This window comes from Notolepis coatsorum (assembly GCF_963971535.1).
Source record: "Notolepis coatsorum genome assembly, chromosome: 16".
In the NCBI taxonomy this organism is placed as follows: domain Eukaryota; kingdom Metazoa; phylum Chordata; class Actinopteri; order Aulopiformes; family Paralepididae; genus Notolepis; species Notolepis coatsorum.
Genome location: NC_140180.1, coordinates 23,423,869 through 23,438,868, shown reverse-complemented (window position 1 = coordinate 23,438,868; position 15,000 = coordinate 23,423,869). Strand labels below are relative to the sequence as shown.

General features: G+C 45.1%; 1 protein-coding gene across 1 annotated transcript in view; it reads right to left on the bottom strand.

The window, feature by feature from the left end:
* unc5a (unc-5 netrin receptor A) overlaps positions 1-15,000 on the bottom strand; it is a gene marked incomplete at both ends in the record, with an annotated part of 421,327 nt that overhangs the window by 210,546 nt on the left and 195,781 nt on the right.

Here is a 15,000-nt window from a genome sequence, read left to right as displayed (position 1 = left end):
GGCAAACACGAGCCCTCTCCCTGTATCCTACTGCGCCGAGGAGCGTGTCAGAGGCAAACACGAGCCCTCTCCCTGTATCCTACTGCGCCGAGGAGCGCGTCAGAGACAAACACGACCCCTCTCCCTGTATCCTACTGCGCCGAGGAGCGTGTCAGAGACAAACACGACCCCTCTCCCTGTATCCTACTGCGCCGAGGAGCGTGTCAGAGACAAACACGACCCCTCTCCCTGTATCCTACTGCGCCGAGGAGCACGTCAGAGACAAACACGACCCCTCTCCCTGTATCCTACTGCGCCGAGGAGCGCGTCAGAGACAAACACGACCCCTCTCCCTGTATCCTACTGCGCCGAGGAGCGCGTCAGAGACAAACACGAGCCCTCTCCCTGTATCCTACTGCGCCGAGGAGCGCGTCAGAGACAAACACGACCCCTCTCCCTGTATCCTACTGCGCAGAGGAGCGCGTCAGAGACAAACACGACCCCTCTCCCTGTATCCTACTGCGCCGAGGAGAGACAAACACCCCATAAACCCCATTTTCTTTTAAAGTTGAGTGTAATATCACTTCACTGTCCCCTCCCTGAATCCAATATGGCTGATGTGCGGGGCCTTTACAGCATCCTCCATCACTCCCCGCGCAGGGAGTTCACGTCTTTGCGTTGACCTTTCCCTCCTCCTCTCGCTCCTCTTCCTCCGTCGCTCATCCTTGTTAATCCTCGCAGACGACGACACTCAGGTCGGGGATAATAATATTAGCCAGCGTCATAAACACCGGTCTTTGGATGAAGACATTATCCCCCCCCCCCCCCATCACCACCCCCTTCACCGCACAAAGTATTAATGTCTCTCTTTCTTCTTTGTCATTTTACCCCCTTATTTTACCCCTGTGTGCTGAGTTGCTAATTTATCAAGCCACTGCTGCCATCGCTGAACCCCGTTAATGTATCGTGTACGTGTTTAGCTCTTAATGAAAACTAAATGTTCTGTGTCCAATGAAGGACATATATCACTCGCTGACACTTTGCCATTTTTCCCCCAGCATATTCTCCTTGCAGAGTGATCAAAGTGTCATTAATAACGCATCCCCCCTTTTCAGGACAACACCAAGTGCTCGCCATTATTTATTACTCGTGTGTGTGTGTGTGTGTGTGTGTGTGTGTGTGTGTGTGTGTGTGTGTGTGTGTGTGTGTGTGTGTGTGTGTGTGTGTGTGTGTGTGTGTGTGTGTGTGTGTTTGTGTGTGTGCATGTTCAGTTTCCGAGTGGCAAGGAAAGGCCACAGTTCATCATGAATAGTGGGCATAATTGCTCTAACAGAGGAGCTCAAACTTTGCTAATAAACAGTCCGGGTCCAAGAGGTTAGGTTGTCTGGAAGTGTGCAGGCTCTAATGATGGTTGCTTCTCCTAATGGGCCGGCTCCCAGCTTTGTGACCACGGCTATTAGCCATCCGGGCTGACCTGCTTTGCTCCCCGCCGACAGAAGATGACAGCTCGCTAAAATACTGGGCTAGGCTCACCTCTGGGGTGGCCAAAATGTCCCGATTTGTGCGGGACAGTCCTGCATTTCTTTGTGGTGTCCCGCAGCAGAAGAAAAATGTCCTGCATTTCAATAAAGTCATGCTTAAAATGTTAAATATGTGAATTGTTATTGTTTTTGTCCTCTTATTGTATACCATCCATGCACTAACGCACCGCAAGTAGCCTACACTGTAAAAATGTAATGTTTTTTCACGGGAAATTCACTGTATTATTTTACAGATTACTTTAGTTTTTCTACTTTAAGTGTAAATGCCATAAAAATACAGTAAATTACCTTTTATCAAAATATTAACCATTAAATAAAGGTTGTAATCTGTAAATGTATTTGATTTTACTGTAATTTGACAATAAGTATTTGGCAACCATTGATGCCAGACCGTTTTCTTGCAGCTTTTTTTTCTTACAGTGTAGTCTACAGACCAGCACACTTTGAGCACCATGGAGATTTATGTGCAGTGCATCAGAGCGCAGCAACTTTATTTTCACTTGTGCTGCCTGCTGTCACGGTTCTTTCTTTGACAAGACTTTTATGAACACGCTCACACACCAGCCTCATTTAGTCCAGTTCAATTGAACCCTGGAGCATTTACCTCCATGTTGTGGTTTGTTTGGGCTGGTGTGAACACAGTAATCGAACTCAGGTCTGCACCAAACAAACGCACCCTGGTCCACCTGTTTAAGGTGCTCTCGTTCCGCCTCCAAGTGAACCCTGGGGCGGTTTGTTTGCAAACTGAACCAAAAAACAGAAAAGACCAGAGACATCGTGCACGTAATGAAGCTGGTTGGGAAGGTTTTGTTGACATTTCCCATATATTTAATATATATATAATAACGTTATTATTTTCACAGCTGGTATTGTTTAAAAAGCCAAATAATGTCATGATACCAAACAAAAACCTTGCATGCATAATTCAGGTGACAGTACTCTAGACAGTGATGCATAATTCATTACCGAAAACAAGCCAGGTGGCCGATCACTTCAGACCATTTCAAACAAACTCAGGTGTGAACGCGCCCTACAGAAGGCTCTATAGAAGCAGACCTCAGGTGTGAACACGCCCTACAGAAGCTCTATAGAAGCAGACCTCAGGTGTGAACGCGCCCTACAGAAGCTCTATAGAAGCAGACCTCAGGTGTGAACACGCCCTACAGAAGCTCTATAGAAGCAGAACTCAGGTGTGAACGTGCCCTACAGAAGCTCTATAGAAGCAGACCTCAGGTGTGAACGCGCCCTACAGAAGCAGACCTCAGGTGTGAACGCGCCCTACAGAAGCCCCTACAGAAGCAGACCTCAGGTGTGAACGCGCCCTACAGAAGCTCTATAGAAGCAGACCTCAGGTGTGAACGCGCCCTACAGAAGCTCTATAGAAGCAGAACTCAGGTGTGAACGCGCCCTACAGAAGCTCTATAGAAGCAGAACTCAGGTGTGAACGCGCCCTACAGAAGCAGAACTCAGGTGTGAACGCGCCCTACAGAAGCTCTATAGAAGCAGAACTCAGGTGTGAACGCGCCCTACAGAAGCTCTATAGAAGCAGAACTCAGGTGTGAACGCGCCCTACAGAAGCAGAACTCAGGTGTAAACGCGCCCTACAGAAGCTCTATAGAAGCAGAACTCAGGTGTGAACGCGCCCTACAGAAGCTCTATAGAAGCAGAACTCAGGTGTGAACGCGCCCTACAGAAGCAGAACTCAGGTGTGAACGCGCCCTACAGAAGCTCTATAGAAGCAGAACTCAGGTGTGAACGCGCCCTACAGAAGCAGACCTCAGGTGTGAACGCGCCCTACAGAAGCAGAACTCAGGTGTGAACGCGCCCTACAGAAGCTCTATAGAAGCAGAACTCAGGAGTCAGGTGTGAACGCGCCCTACAGAAGGCTCTATAGAAGCAGCACGGTCCAGCAAGACATATGAATTAATAAACACTAAAGGCCTATACGTGCAAAGTACTCTCCATGGTGCTGAAACCTTCATCACGGATTTACCAAATATCTGTTTTGGGGGAGGTAAGGCCAAAGCGCCCAGTAAAAACGCCTTGCAATTTATATCAGACTACAATTTATGCCTCCCCCCCCCCCCCCCCGCCCACACACACACACAAACACATAATTGTCCCGCCAAATCAACATGTTGTCCTGCATTTGGATCATAGGGGTTTGGTCACCCTACTCACCTCACACCTGTCAGGTTAATCATCTCACAGAGGCGTGGCTCAGAGGAGGACAGGCGGTGCGGCGATGTCAAAACACTGCCACGCACGGAGAAACCCTGAGATGATGACCTCCCGGCGCTGCCCGTTTGCAGAGGTCACATTCACCGCGTGCGCTTAACTTTTGATGATGCCGCATAACTGGAAGGCTTTGATGTGTGCGAGTGTGACAGAAGGTGTGAGTGTGTGTGTATGTGGGCCTGTGTGTGTGTATGTGGGCCTGTGTGTGTGTATGTGGGTGTGTGTGTGTATGTGTGTGTGTGTGTGTGTGTGTGCGTGTATGTGTCTGTGCCAGGAGGGCTAGGGGTTATTTTTCAGTTTTACTACATGCATGAGGTTAATGGGGTTAAACGTGTAATTTCTCTGGTGAAGTAAATTGTCATTTCTACGCGCTGGTATTCTGGTCACGCACTGCTTTATATCAAAGCCATAATGGGAGGGCTGATGCATTGTAAATTGGCTTAGATTATTGTCATGACACACAATGTATTTCAAACAAACTCGATCACACACACACAGATATATAGTCACACAAACAAGTGTGTATACAAGCACATGTACAAACAAGTGCACCTACATTAATGCAAGCACACACACACACACACACACACACACACACACACACACACACACACACACACACACACACACACACACACACACACACACACACACACACACACACACACACACACACACACACACACACACACACACACACACACACACACAGGTATGGAATATCAACGAGTTGAGGGTCAGTGCACAATTCAAACACTGGGGATTGAATTACAGTAAAACCACACGGTGTGATTGGCGAAGACCAAGACAGGAAGTAATTGGCTAAAACCAAGAAACCACAGGAGGTAATTGGCTAAGACCATGACCAATAATGATTAAAGTGTGTGGAAAAAAAACATCCAACTTAAAATAAATTAGTAGGTTTGATGTTCTGATGTCTATGACTGCTATCCTCTAGAGAAGAGCAGAGCAGAGTGACCTCAAACACACACACGCACGCACGCACGCACGCACGCACGCACGCACGCACGCACACACACACACACACACACACACACACACACACACACACACACACACACACACACACACACACACACACACACACACACACACACACACACACACACACACACACACACACACACACACACACACACACACACACACACACACACACACACACACACACACACACACACACACACACACATAGGGGTGCAGCAGCTGCCAGTGTGCTGATACGTGACGTCCAGGACATATTCACTGCCTCTCACACGGCGGACCTCGACGCCTCATCTGGCCAAGCAGCCATGTTGACCTACACTGTGGCGCAGCCAGGGAGTGAGGAGTGAGGAGGACCACATGGTGCAAGTATCAAACAAACCTCAAGAGTCCTAACGGGTCTTCCCCCTCCTCCTCTGCTGCTGGATAACCGCTGCTCAACCCCGCTTCAAACACCCCATTTTGGCCTTAACGATACCTGGATGTGTGCCAAATGTGCTTTTAAACCGCCTTTCATATTGACATCAAATCAAATTGATGCATGAGGCCTATTGATGTATTGAACGGTTGAAGGTTGGATCAAAATATGCATTTTAACCTACTGGTTGTACTGTAGTTACTGTACCTAGACCTCCTCTACACCTTACCTTAGACTAACCCTCACTTTAGCAAGGGCCCTTCTTAGGACGATTTGCCCACCGGCACTTTGGCGACCACTAGTGGCTCGGTGTGCATATTTTGTAATAGAATATATATTCCGGCTTATTTGTTGCCTGTCGATAGCCCTTTCAGGTGACAAAATCCGTTCAGCGGTTCTCGAGTTACATGCCGGTATTTGAGGCTTGTGCAAAGTACACGGTATTGCGCAAAATACCACTCTTGGGGGTCTAGTTCCGTCATTCATTTGGCAATCTCGAAAATGATTGTGTAGGCTTGTAGCCAATGAGTGTGGCTTTCCAATGATACACCATCTGGGGATGTACAGTATGAATCAGGGATCTAGGTGAAAAACTAACGAGCGAAAACAGGAAGAGAAAAACAGCCGAATGAATCTATGAGAAAACTGAGTTTTTTCTTTTGTACACAGTTTACCAGAATCACTCCTAATCACACATTTCTGAATGGATCTTTATGAACATCTGTTTGGACATGTACTACATAAGGCTTCAGGCTATGGATCTCGGGAGATTATTAAGCCTCCAGACATTCTAGGGAAATACTACCTCTGGACTACTAACTACTACAGAAAAACTTGAGTAACACGTTTTTCTACAACTCAAGTTCAGACCTATGTTACTCTATTTCATTAGCACTAAAAGTGAATTTTCTTTCTGGAATCAGAAACTTCAGAATGTCATATTTCAAAAGTGACCAGGCTCATGCATGTGCTATAAGTATAAAGTATGTTGTTTTGGTTTGCAAAAAAAGTATGCAGTCCTCAAAAACAAAAACAAAAATGGCCACTTTTGGGGGGCGCAGCCTCTTAAAAAGAGATAATTTGTGTTAGTGTTGTTAAAGAGGCACTTCACCAAAAACATGGGTCTCATTCCCGAACAAATTTATGACCAAAAATGTCCTCTTAGGCAGATTTCTGCCCATTTAAGACATATTAGGGCTGGGAGCGCGAGTCCCCAAATTTTCCTGAGATCAGATTTGAGCGTGGCTGAGAGCAGATTTAAGAGTGCTTAGGAGCACTCTTATGATTGATTGACTAATTGAAAATTGTATTAACTTGACAGACTGTGTTCTCATAGTGATTCCTTCATGTTAACGCTACAGGCCTCCTTGGAATTAATTACTTAATCATAATTAAAATAAATATGACAATATTTGTATGATAAGAAATTACACATTTGATGTCGGAAAAATAAATAATATGGATTCATCTGATCACAGGGCAGCTGCTTAACCATATCTGAACCAGCTATTTTGGACAAATGTATAATTACTTTAATTACTCAGATATTCAAACACAATTATGCAATTATTGTGAAATGATTAAAAATAATAATTATTTAATGCCTTCTGTGGAATTTGTATTTCTTATTTGTTACACATCTGTTTTAATGATTAATTATATACATTTGAAAGAATGCAGGTCAACATGCAATGTATCCCATTGATTGGTATACAATGGGACAGACCTTTGTTTGTTTGATTGATTGATTGATTGATTGAAAACTTTATTAACAGATTGCAGAATGGGTACAGTACAGTACAGCTCAATTACATACAATTGTTAAGGGGATGCAGACCAGAGAAAGACGTTCGTCTTGTTTACATCAGGGTCCCCCATTTTCAATTCATCATAACATATATGACACACACGACATACAGATAGACAGTACTGCTACATCTATACATTTATGACATACCAGATTTGCAAATACAGTACTGTTTGTGATACAATAAGAGTCCAGAAAAGAGAGTATATACATTTGACGTAGAAACTGTTGGAGGAGGTTGGGTAGGAGGGGTGGGTGGGGGACACTGTACAAGCAAAACTGTACATTGGAATATTGACAAAACCATACTTGGTCATTTACTGTACATTGGAGGGGGTTGATATAGCTATAAACCTGCATTCCTTCGAATATATCATTAATTAATTAAACTTATACACTATATAGCCTATACACCAACACTGAAATGACAGTGGATAAATAAATAAATAAGAACTAAAGCTAATCGCATGGAAATAGCAAGTCTTGTGTGCGCCAGTATGGCCTACGTGTCTAATGAACAGTATAGGCTTAATATATTCTAGTTACTTGTTTCATTAGGATTTAGTAGATACTATATATGCTCTGCCTCTGCCTTACGTACAGTATAAGTACAGACTGTACTGTACCTATACTGTACGTAGCGCAGAGCATATAGTATCTACTAAATCCTAATGCAACAAGTCATTAATGGAATAATAAGCCTATACTGCGTTCATTCATTACACCGTAGGCATTAATGGAATAATAAGCCTATACTGCGTTCATTAATTACACCGTAGGCTACAGTATACTGCGTGTGTGTGTGTGTGTGTGTGCGCGCGCTGCGGCAGGTGTACCACGAGCTGTATTATGATGACAATACATTAATCTAATCTCATTTCGATGGGTCGCGCAAGACTCGCAAAGCGCTTCCGCATCCATTTCCACACAGCTGCATCATTACTTTGCCTTATAAGGAGCTCTGGAGGCGTTGTTTTGTATGCAAATGACCTGAACGGGAACGCGCTTTTGAGTTTAAGACAGAATCACATTCGCCAAGTAGATATCAGATCATATCATTTGTGCGACCGTTTCAGCCACTTAAGACATATTACCAGCACGTTCGGGACTCAGAGTGAACTTGTCATTGATTCTGTCTCAGTGGTTCCAAGATAAGTCTTCCAAAAGAACTCTTTGAAAAATTTTGGAGAATGAGACCCATTGCTTATTTATGTTGCACATGATCTCACACACACATCCAAAAACTCTAGTCAACAACATTAGCTCGACTAGTTATTGAGAGTAAATTGAGTTTGAATATGGCCACCGGTGATGTCACCGGGAGACATTGAATCCTTGTGTTGTGTTAATTACAGCTCAATTAAATGATAAGGTTGCAGTCTCTGTAAGACAAGGTATTGCTATTGTTTCATTTTACATCATTTCACGGTGCTGTAATTAACAAGGATTCAACGTCTCACAAAATGCACAATGACGTCACTGGTGGCCATATTGAAACTCATTTACTCTCAATAACTGAATTAATGTGTGCAAGATGGTTTGTGAGATTATGTGCAAACATAAATCAGCGTTTTTAGTGCCACTTCCACCATTCACTTTCCTTGGCCAACCCTAATCTGACCTTAATCTGGAACGCGTGTGCGGCAGGCCTATCTGGAGGTGCTACTGCGTCTTTAAAGGAACACGCCAACATTTTGGGAAATTAGCTTATTCTGAATTACCACGTTTTTTTTTTACGTGGTAAATACACATGGTCACAACATGTTTACAGGAACGTTTTGGAGTTGTATTTGGAGTCTATTTCGTGACTGTTAGGAACTAGGCTACACTGGCACACCTACTTCCAGTGAATGACGCTAAGCTAGGCTAACGGTGCGGCTGTTCCCTAAGCCTAATGCATGCACAGAGAAGAAAAGGGTATGTATCTGCTTGTCTAACTCCAGGGTAGATGGCAAATAAGCACATTTCCCCAAAAGTTGGCGTGTTCCTTTAAGACGCCATGCCTCATCTCTGACGATTAAAAACAAGCCACCTGAGTCTCGTGCCACGGAAAATGTGCTCAAATCTGAGAGCGTAATGGCTGAACGCAACACAGCGCTAGTATTTCAACAGGGGGATTAACAGTAGCTGGAACAACCGACCTCTTCTCCTTCTCCTCCATGGCCACATCACAACGTCCGCCCTCTGGAGCCAATTAAATTCTCTTTTTTTATCAGCGTCTTGTCCCCGAAGGAAGGCATCATTGAGCAATCACTGGGCATAATTTACATCATAGTGATGAACGGCGGCCATAACATGTGTTTTATGACACCATCAGCGCCTCACAATGTCTTCCAAAATTAATTCAATTAAAATTACTATCCAGAATATTAAACCATTTCATGTTCAGCTGCCTTAACAACAAAGCCGAAACCGAATTCATTCCGTTGGTTAATGTGTTTTCCTTCTTTTTATATATTTATTTGGTTGAGATTGTACATCGCTGTTTTTTGTTGGTCGCTGTCACGGTTGTTTTTCAATCACCGGGCAGGACGGTTCAGTGAGAACTCGCATGTACGTACTGTCTATCATGTACCCCAGGTTCACTGGAACAAGAGTGTCGTCATTTATATAATAGCGCTATCAGCGAGCCTCCGACACCTTCCAGGGAATAATCAAATACAGGAAAACACACGAGCGGAAACGAGCTGGGTTTAAAGTTGCATCTCTCTCTCCGCCGTAATATACTAGCGGGTGCGAGGCTGACGGATGTATGTTTGTCCCCAGATGACAAATAATTTACTCCTCCCCACGTCTGGGATTCAAGATAAATCTTCCGATGAGACAACCAGGCCTCAATGAGCACTCCCTCTAATATGCTCACACACACACACACGCACACACACACACACACACACACACCTACACACACACACACACACACACACACACACACACACACACACACACACACACACACACACACACACACACACACACACACACACACTAACTCTCTCTCTTTTTCTTTCTCGCTCGTTTGTTTTCCTCACACACAAAAACACACGCATAGTTAAAAGCACATCTTGTCACTTAAGAACACACACACACACACACACACACACACACACACACACACACACACACACACACACACACACACACACACACACACACACACACACACACACACACACACACACACACACACACACACACACACACACACACACACACACACACACACACACACACACACACACACACACACACACACACACACACACACACACACACACACACACACACACACACACACACACACATGCCAGAAAAACGACAAGACATTGCACACAGCCTTCATCATGACAAATATAGGCTAATATCATCTGGTGAAATCATCCACCAATGGGGTGAGAAGCCCTGCCCTCTTTTCTTGATCCTCAAAGTTAACCAGACGGAAGCAGCGGTTGTGATTGGAGGGTAAGAAAAAGAGGGTGACGCTTGAGATCAATTTAAACCTGACTAACATAGACAGATCTTGAATGAAGGCAGATCAATCCGTCTGTTTCAAAATTATGTTTATTCATCCTACCCTGATGAAGAGTCGGTCATTACCCATGTTTAATTAAAGTGCCAATATCGAAGATCTCCGTTTCACGGTCTCGTCAGAAAACGTAAAAATAAAGTACTAATCAACCACAGGAAGGTACATAATGTACACTATGTTATAGCCATACATTAAGTAATATATCTACGTGTTGTATAAGTAATGACGTTTTGTATCGCCGTTGGCAAACTGGAGTTCAACCAACAATCATTGCGGTTGCGCAATGTGCTCTCACCACTACACTAAAACCCACCCACCAGCCCTGATATACACACAGCAATACTAGGATTATGTAATATATGTACTTATTTGTAATACATACACATTGTACATTTTCGGTACAATACTGTACGTAAATAAATTACTTATGGCTATAGCAGAACGTACTGTACATTATGTACCTTTTTCCCTGTGGTCGATTAGTACTTTATTTTAAGCAAGATCTTTTCCCGGAAATGTCACCACAGACACTCATAGTTCATAATCATAATACTTCATAGGCGAAGGCTTTCATCAGTGGACCAGAGGCTCATTCGCCATTGTGTTACCTCATTTGGCGATAGATAGTGACTTAAAAGAAATGTATTTAAATGGAGATGTTCGAGATTGCCACTCTAAAGGGTTTTTAAATGAACTTATAATCAGAGTGCCTCACATTTCTTTCAGACAGCCTCCTGCAATCTGGCCTTCCTTTTAAAATAAGCAGAACAGCCATTGTAACTTTTAATCCTGTACGTAATTGCCATATCCTTGAAAAGCACTCGTCTTCCAGCATTACCATCATTATAGGCCTATATATATTTTTTTTCTCTTTTTCGTTTCTTCTTAATTTAGTTTTATTTTATTATAATAATAATTGTATTAAAAGGGAGATAGCACAATGTACAAACACATCATACAATTATGTGCTTGTTGCAAGCAAAACGCTTGACACAGTAGCTCTTGAACAGGCCTTGTATTGCCCAATGGCTTGAGGCGATGCCGTCTTGCCTAACAATCGAAAAGAGAACATGTATGGTTAAGGGTGAACATATGGTGAAGACACTTTTGAAAAGGGTTGGAGGCCATCCTTGGATTGTAAGCAAAGTGATGCGGGTGAAACATTGGCTAACGAGGGGAACTCTGGATAGTGTACTGTGCTTTGTGTACACGTGGGGGGGGGGGGGGGGGGGGGGTGTGAGAGAGATATCGGATTGGCTTTTTGCACTGTGTTTCATTCATTGGTATCTGATCATATACAAAGCCCTCATTGGTATGCTACCACTTTACATAAGAACATTGCTGGACTTTGGACCCCTATCTGACTGGAGCTTGTTCTGAGCCTTGGAAGGTCTGTCTTTTCTGTCGACGCACATGAAACATTCTTCAACGATCAATACTCACAGTTCATGTTCACTAACCACTGTCTCACAGTCCGTAGCTGTTTTAGCTGATTTTCTTTCTAGTTTCTTTGATCTTCATTTTGATCTTGTATGTTAGGTGATTTCCACTGCTTTTAGCTGATTATTTCTAACTGACTGTTTTAACTAATTACTTTTAACTGATTACGTTTTAACTGATTATGTTTCATTGATTATTCACACCGTTTTTTTTCTGTGTTACTTGTCTTTATCTTGGCATCATTGTAAATGAGGGCCACCCTCAATGATCTCCCAAGATTAAAGGTTGAATGAATGAATGAAATATGTCCCAAATATGTTTTATCCTATAAGATCAGACCAATGTAAAATGTTATTTAGTTTGTTTTATGCTTTTGCAGAACCTCTGTTTTGTCTTAGAGGTTTCTTTCATTTTTTTCTTTAGTTCTTTTTGTTGCCGTTACTTTTTGACGTGGTTCTTGCTGTTTGTTTGACTTGTGTTTTCTTTGTTGATTTCTGTTGCTGCTATGTCTTGTTAGAGAAGAGAAATCAATAAACATATTGTTTAAAATGAACAAAAAACAGACAATAAACAGCGAGAGTTGTACAGGAGAGGTCGAAACAATCCCAACAGTCTTGCGGAGGAGGAATCAATAGTAAAACATCATGCGATTTAAGTACAATAACTTAAATACAATACGATATGAAGGTTATAAGAACCGAGAAATAGGTGGGCACATTTATTTATTTATTTAGTTAAAAGAAGAAGGTTTTGAAACTCAATACGACATTAAATAGCTTGCCAAGATGGAGACAATATGTTTTATTTTCGCAGCATACTGTATTCATTTCCTCCAGTCAGACACAATAAACGGGGACACGAGCGGATAAATAAAAAAATACAAAACCAAACCCAGTGTTGCAGAGTTGTCCCCCCCCCCCCCCCACACACACAACAGTTCGTCTTGGAACGGATGCACGGGTGATGGCGTTGGGACGGTTGCAAGGCGCACTGCGACTCGACCTCCCGTCACATTCCTGCACCCACCTTTCCGCGGCGGCGACAAAGACGCAGGGGGAATGCCAAGGACAGGATAAAGGAACGCCAGACAAAATGGAAGGGTGGGGGTTGAATATGTAAATCATTGTGAAACATACACGCCACGTGTGACATTATCACGATCGTCTTCCGCTTAAATGAATAGAAGATTGGCTGCTAAGCGCGTGCGCTGATGCAGGGCCGTACATGTGGGTGCGTATCTTAATCCGGTATACCGAGAGCTCCGCCGTCTGCCCACAGTGGTGGGCTGTGATTAAAACATATTTTTCCAGGTTAAGACACACTCTCCGGGGTCTCCGGTCTCATCGTCCAACTTTCGGGAATTACTTTCTAAAATTGGGCCGACGTGAATTCGACTCTGATTTTCACACGACCGGAGATATGAAACGTGACATCCTGCCAATTATACAGTAAGTTTGCTTTTCTCGGTTAAGGAAAAAACATTTTCGAGTGTCAGCCGTAAAAAAAATGGGAAACATGGATGCCGCCATTGTTCGCTGGTGTCTATTTTCTTTCTCTGAAGGTGTGAATCCTAATGAGGAGCCTTTACAGTCTTGAAACAGGCGCTCCTGCATCTGTTCCTTCACTCTGTCATCCCGGTGCCTCCACCTCGGAGGGGCTGTGTGTGAGATGGGAGACGTGTCAGAAGCCTGCTGGCTCTCCTCCACACCCTGCCTCTCCTCCACTCCTCCACACCCTGCCTCTCCTGCTACCTCCTCCACTCCTCCACCCCCTGCCTCTCCTCCACTCCTCCACACCCTGCCTCTCCTGCTACCTCCTCCACTCCTCCACCCCCTGCCTCTCCTCCACTCCTCCACACCCTGCCTCTCCTCCACTCCTCCACACCCTGCCTCTCCTGCTACCTCCTCCACTCCTCCACCCCCTGCCTCTCCTCCACTCCTCCACCCCCTGCCTCTCCTCCACTCCTCCACCCCCTGCCTCTCCTCCACTCCTCCACACTCTGCCTCTCCTGCTACCTCCTCCACTCCTCCACCCCCTGCCTCTCCTCCACTCCTCCACCCCCTGCCTCTCCTCCACTCCTCCACACCCTGCCTCTCCTCCACTCCTCCACACCCTGCCTCTCCTGCTACCTCCTCCACTCCTCCACCCCCTGCTACCTCCTCCACTCCTCCACCCCCTGCTACCTCCTCCACTCCTCCACACCCTGCTACCCCAATCAGTCTGGCTTCCGGACTGGCCACTCCACAGAAACGGCCCTCATTGCGGTCACAGAGGCACTTCACTTAGCAAAAGCGAAAGGCCTCTCCTCTGTCCTGATTCTCCTAGATCTATCTGCAGCCTTCGACACAGTCAACCATCAGATCCTCCTCACGGCCCTCGCAGGAATGGGAGTGGCTGGATCTGCGCTGACATGGCTGACATCATACCTCAACGACCGCTCCTACCAAGTGTCATGGAGAGGGACGGACGGGTGTCCCCCAGGGCTCGGTCCTAGGACCCCTTCTCTTCTCCCTCTACACTAAATCACTGGGTAACATTATCACGTCTCATGGCTTCTCATATCATTGTTATGCCGATGATACTCAACTCTTCCTCTCCTTCCCTCCCTCAGATATCCACGTCTCTGAGCGGATCTCGGCCTGTCTGTCCGACATCTCCGCCTGGATGACGACCAACCACCTCAAACTGAACCTAAGCAAAACAGAATTGCTCCACCTGCCGGCCAAATCCTCCCCCCTGACCGACCTCTCCATCACAGTCGAGAATCCAGCTGTGACCGCGTCCCCGACCGCCAAGAACCTTGGTGTTGTCCTTGACGACCAGTTGAACTTCTCTGCTCACATCGCAGCGACAACCAGAACCTGCAGATTCCTCCTGAGCAACGTCAGAAGGATACGCCCCTTCCTGACAAAAGAAGCCACCCAACTCCTCGTCCAATCAACAGTCATCTCCCGCCTCGACTACTGCAACGCACTGCTAGCTGGCCTCCCGGCCACTGCCACCAAGCCTCTTCAACTCATTCAAAACGCAGCGGCCCGCCTGA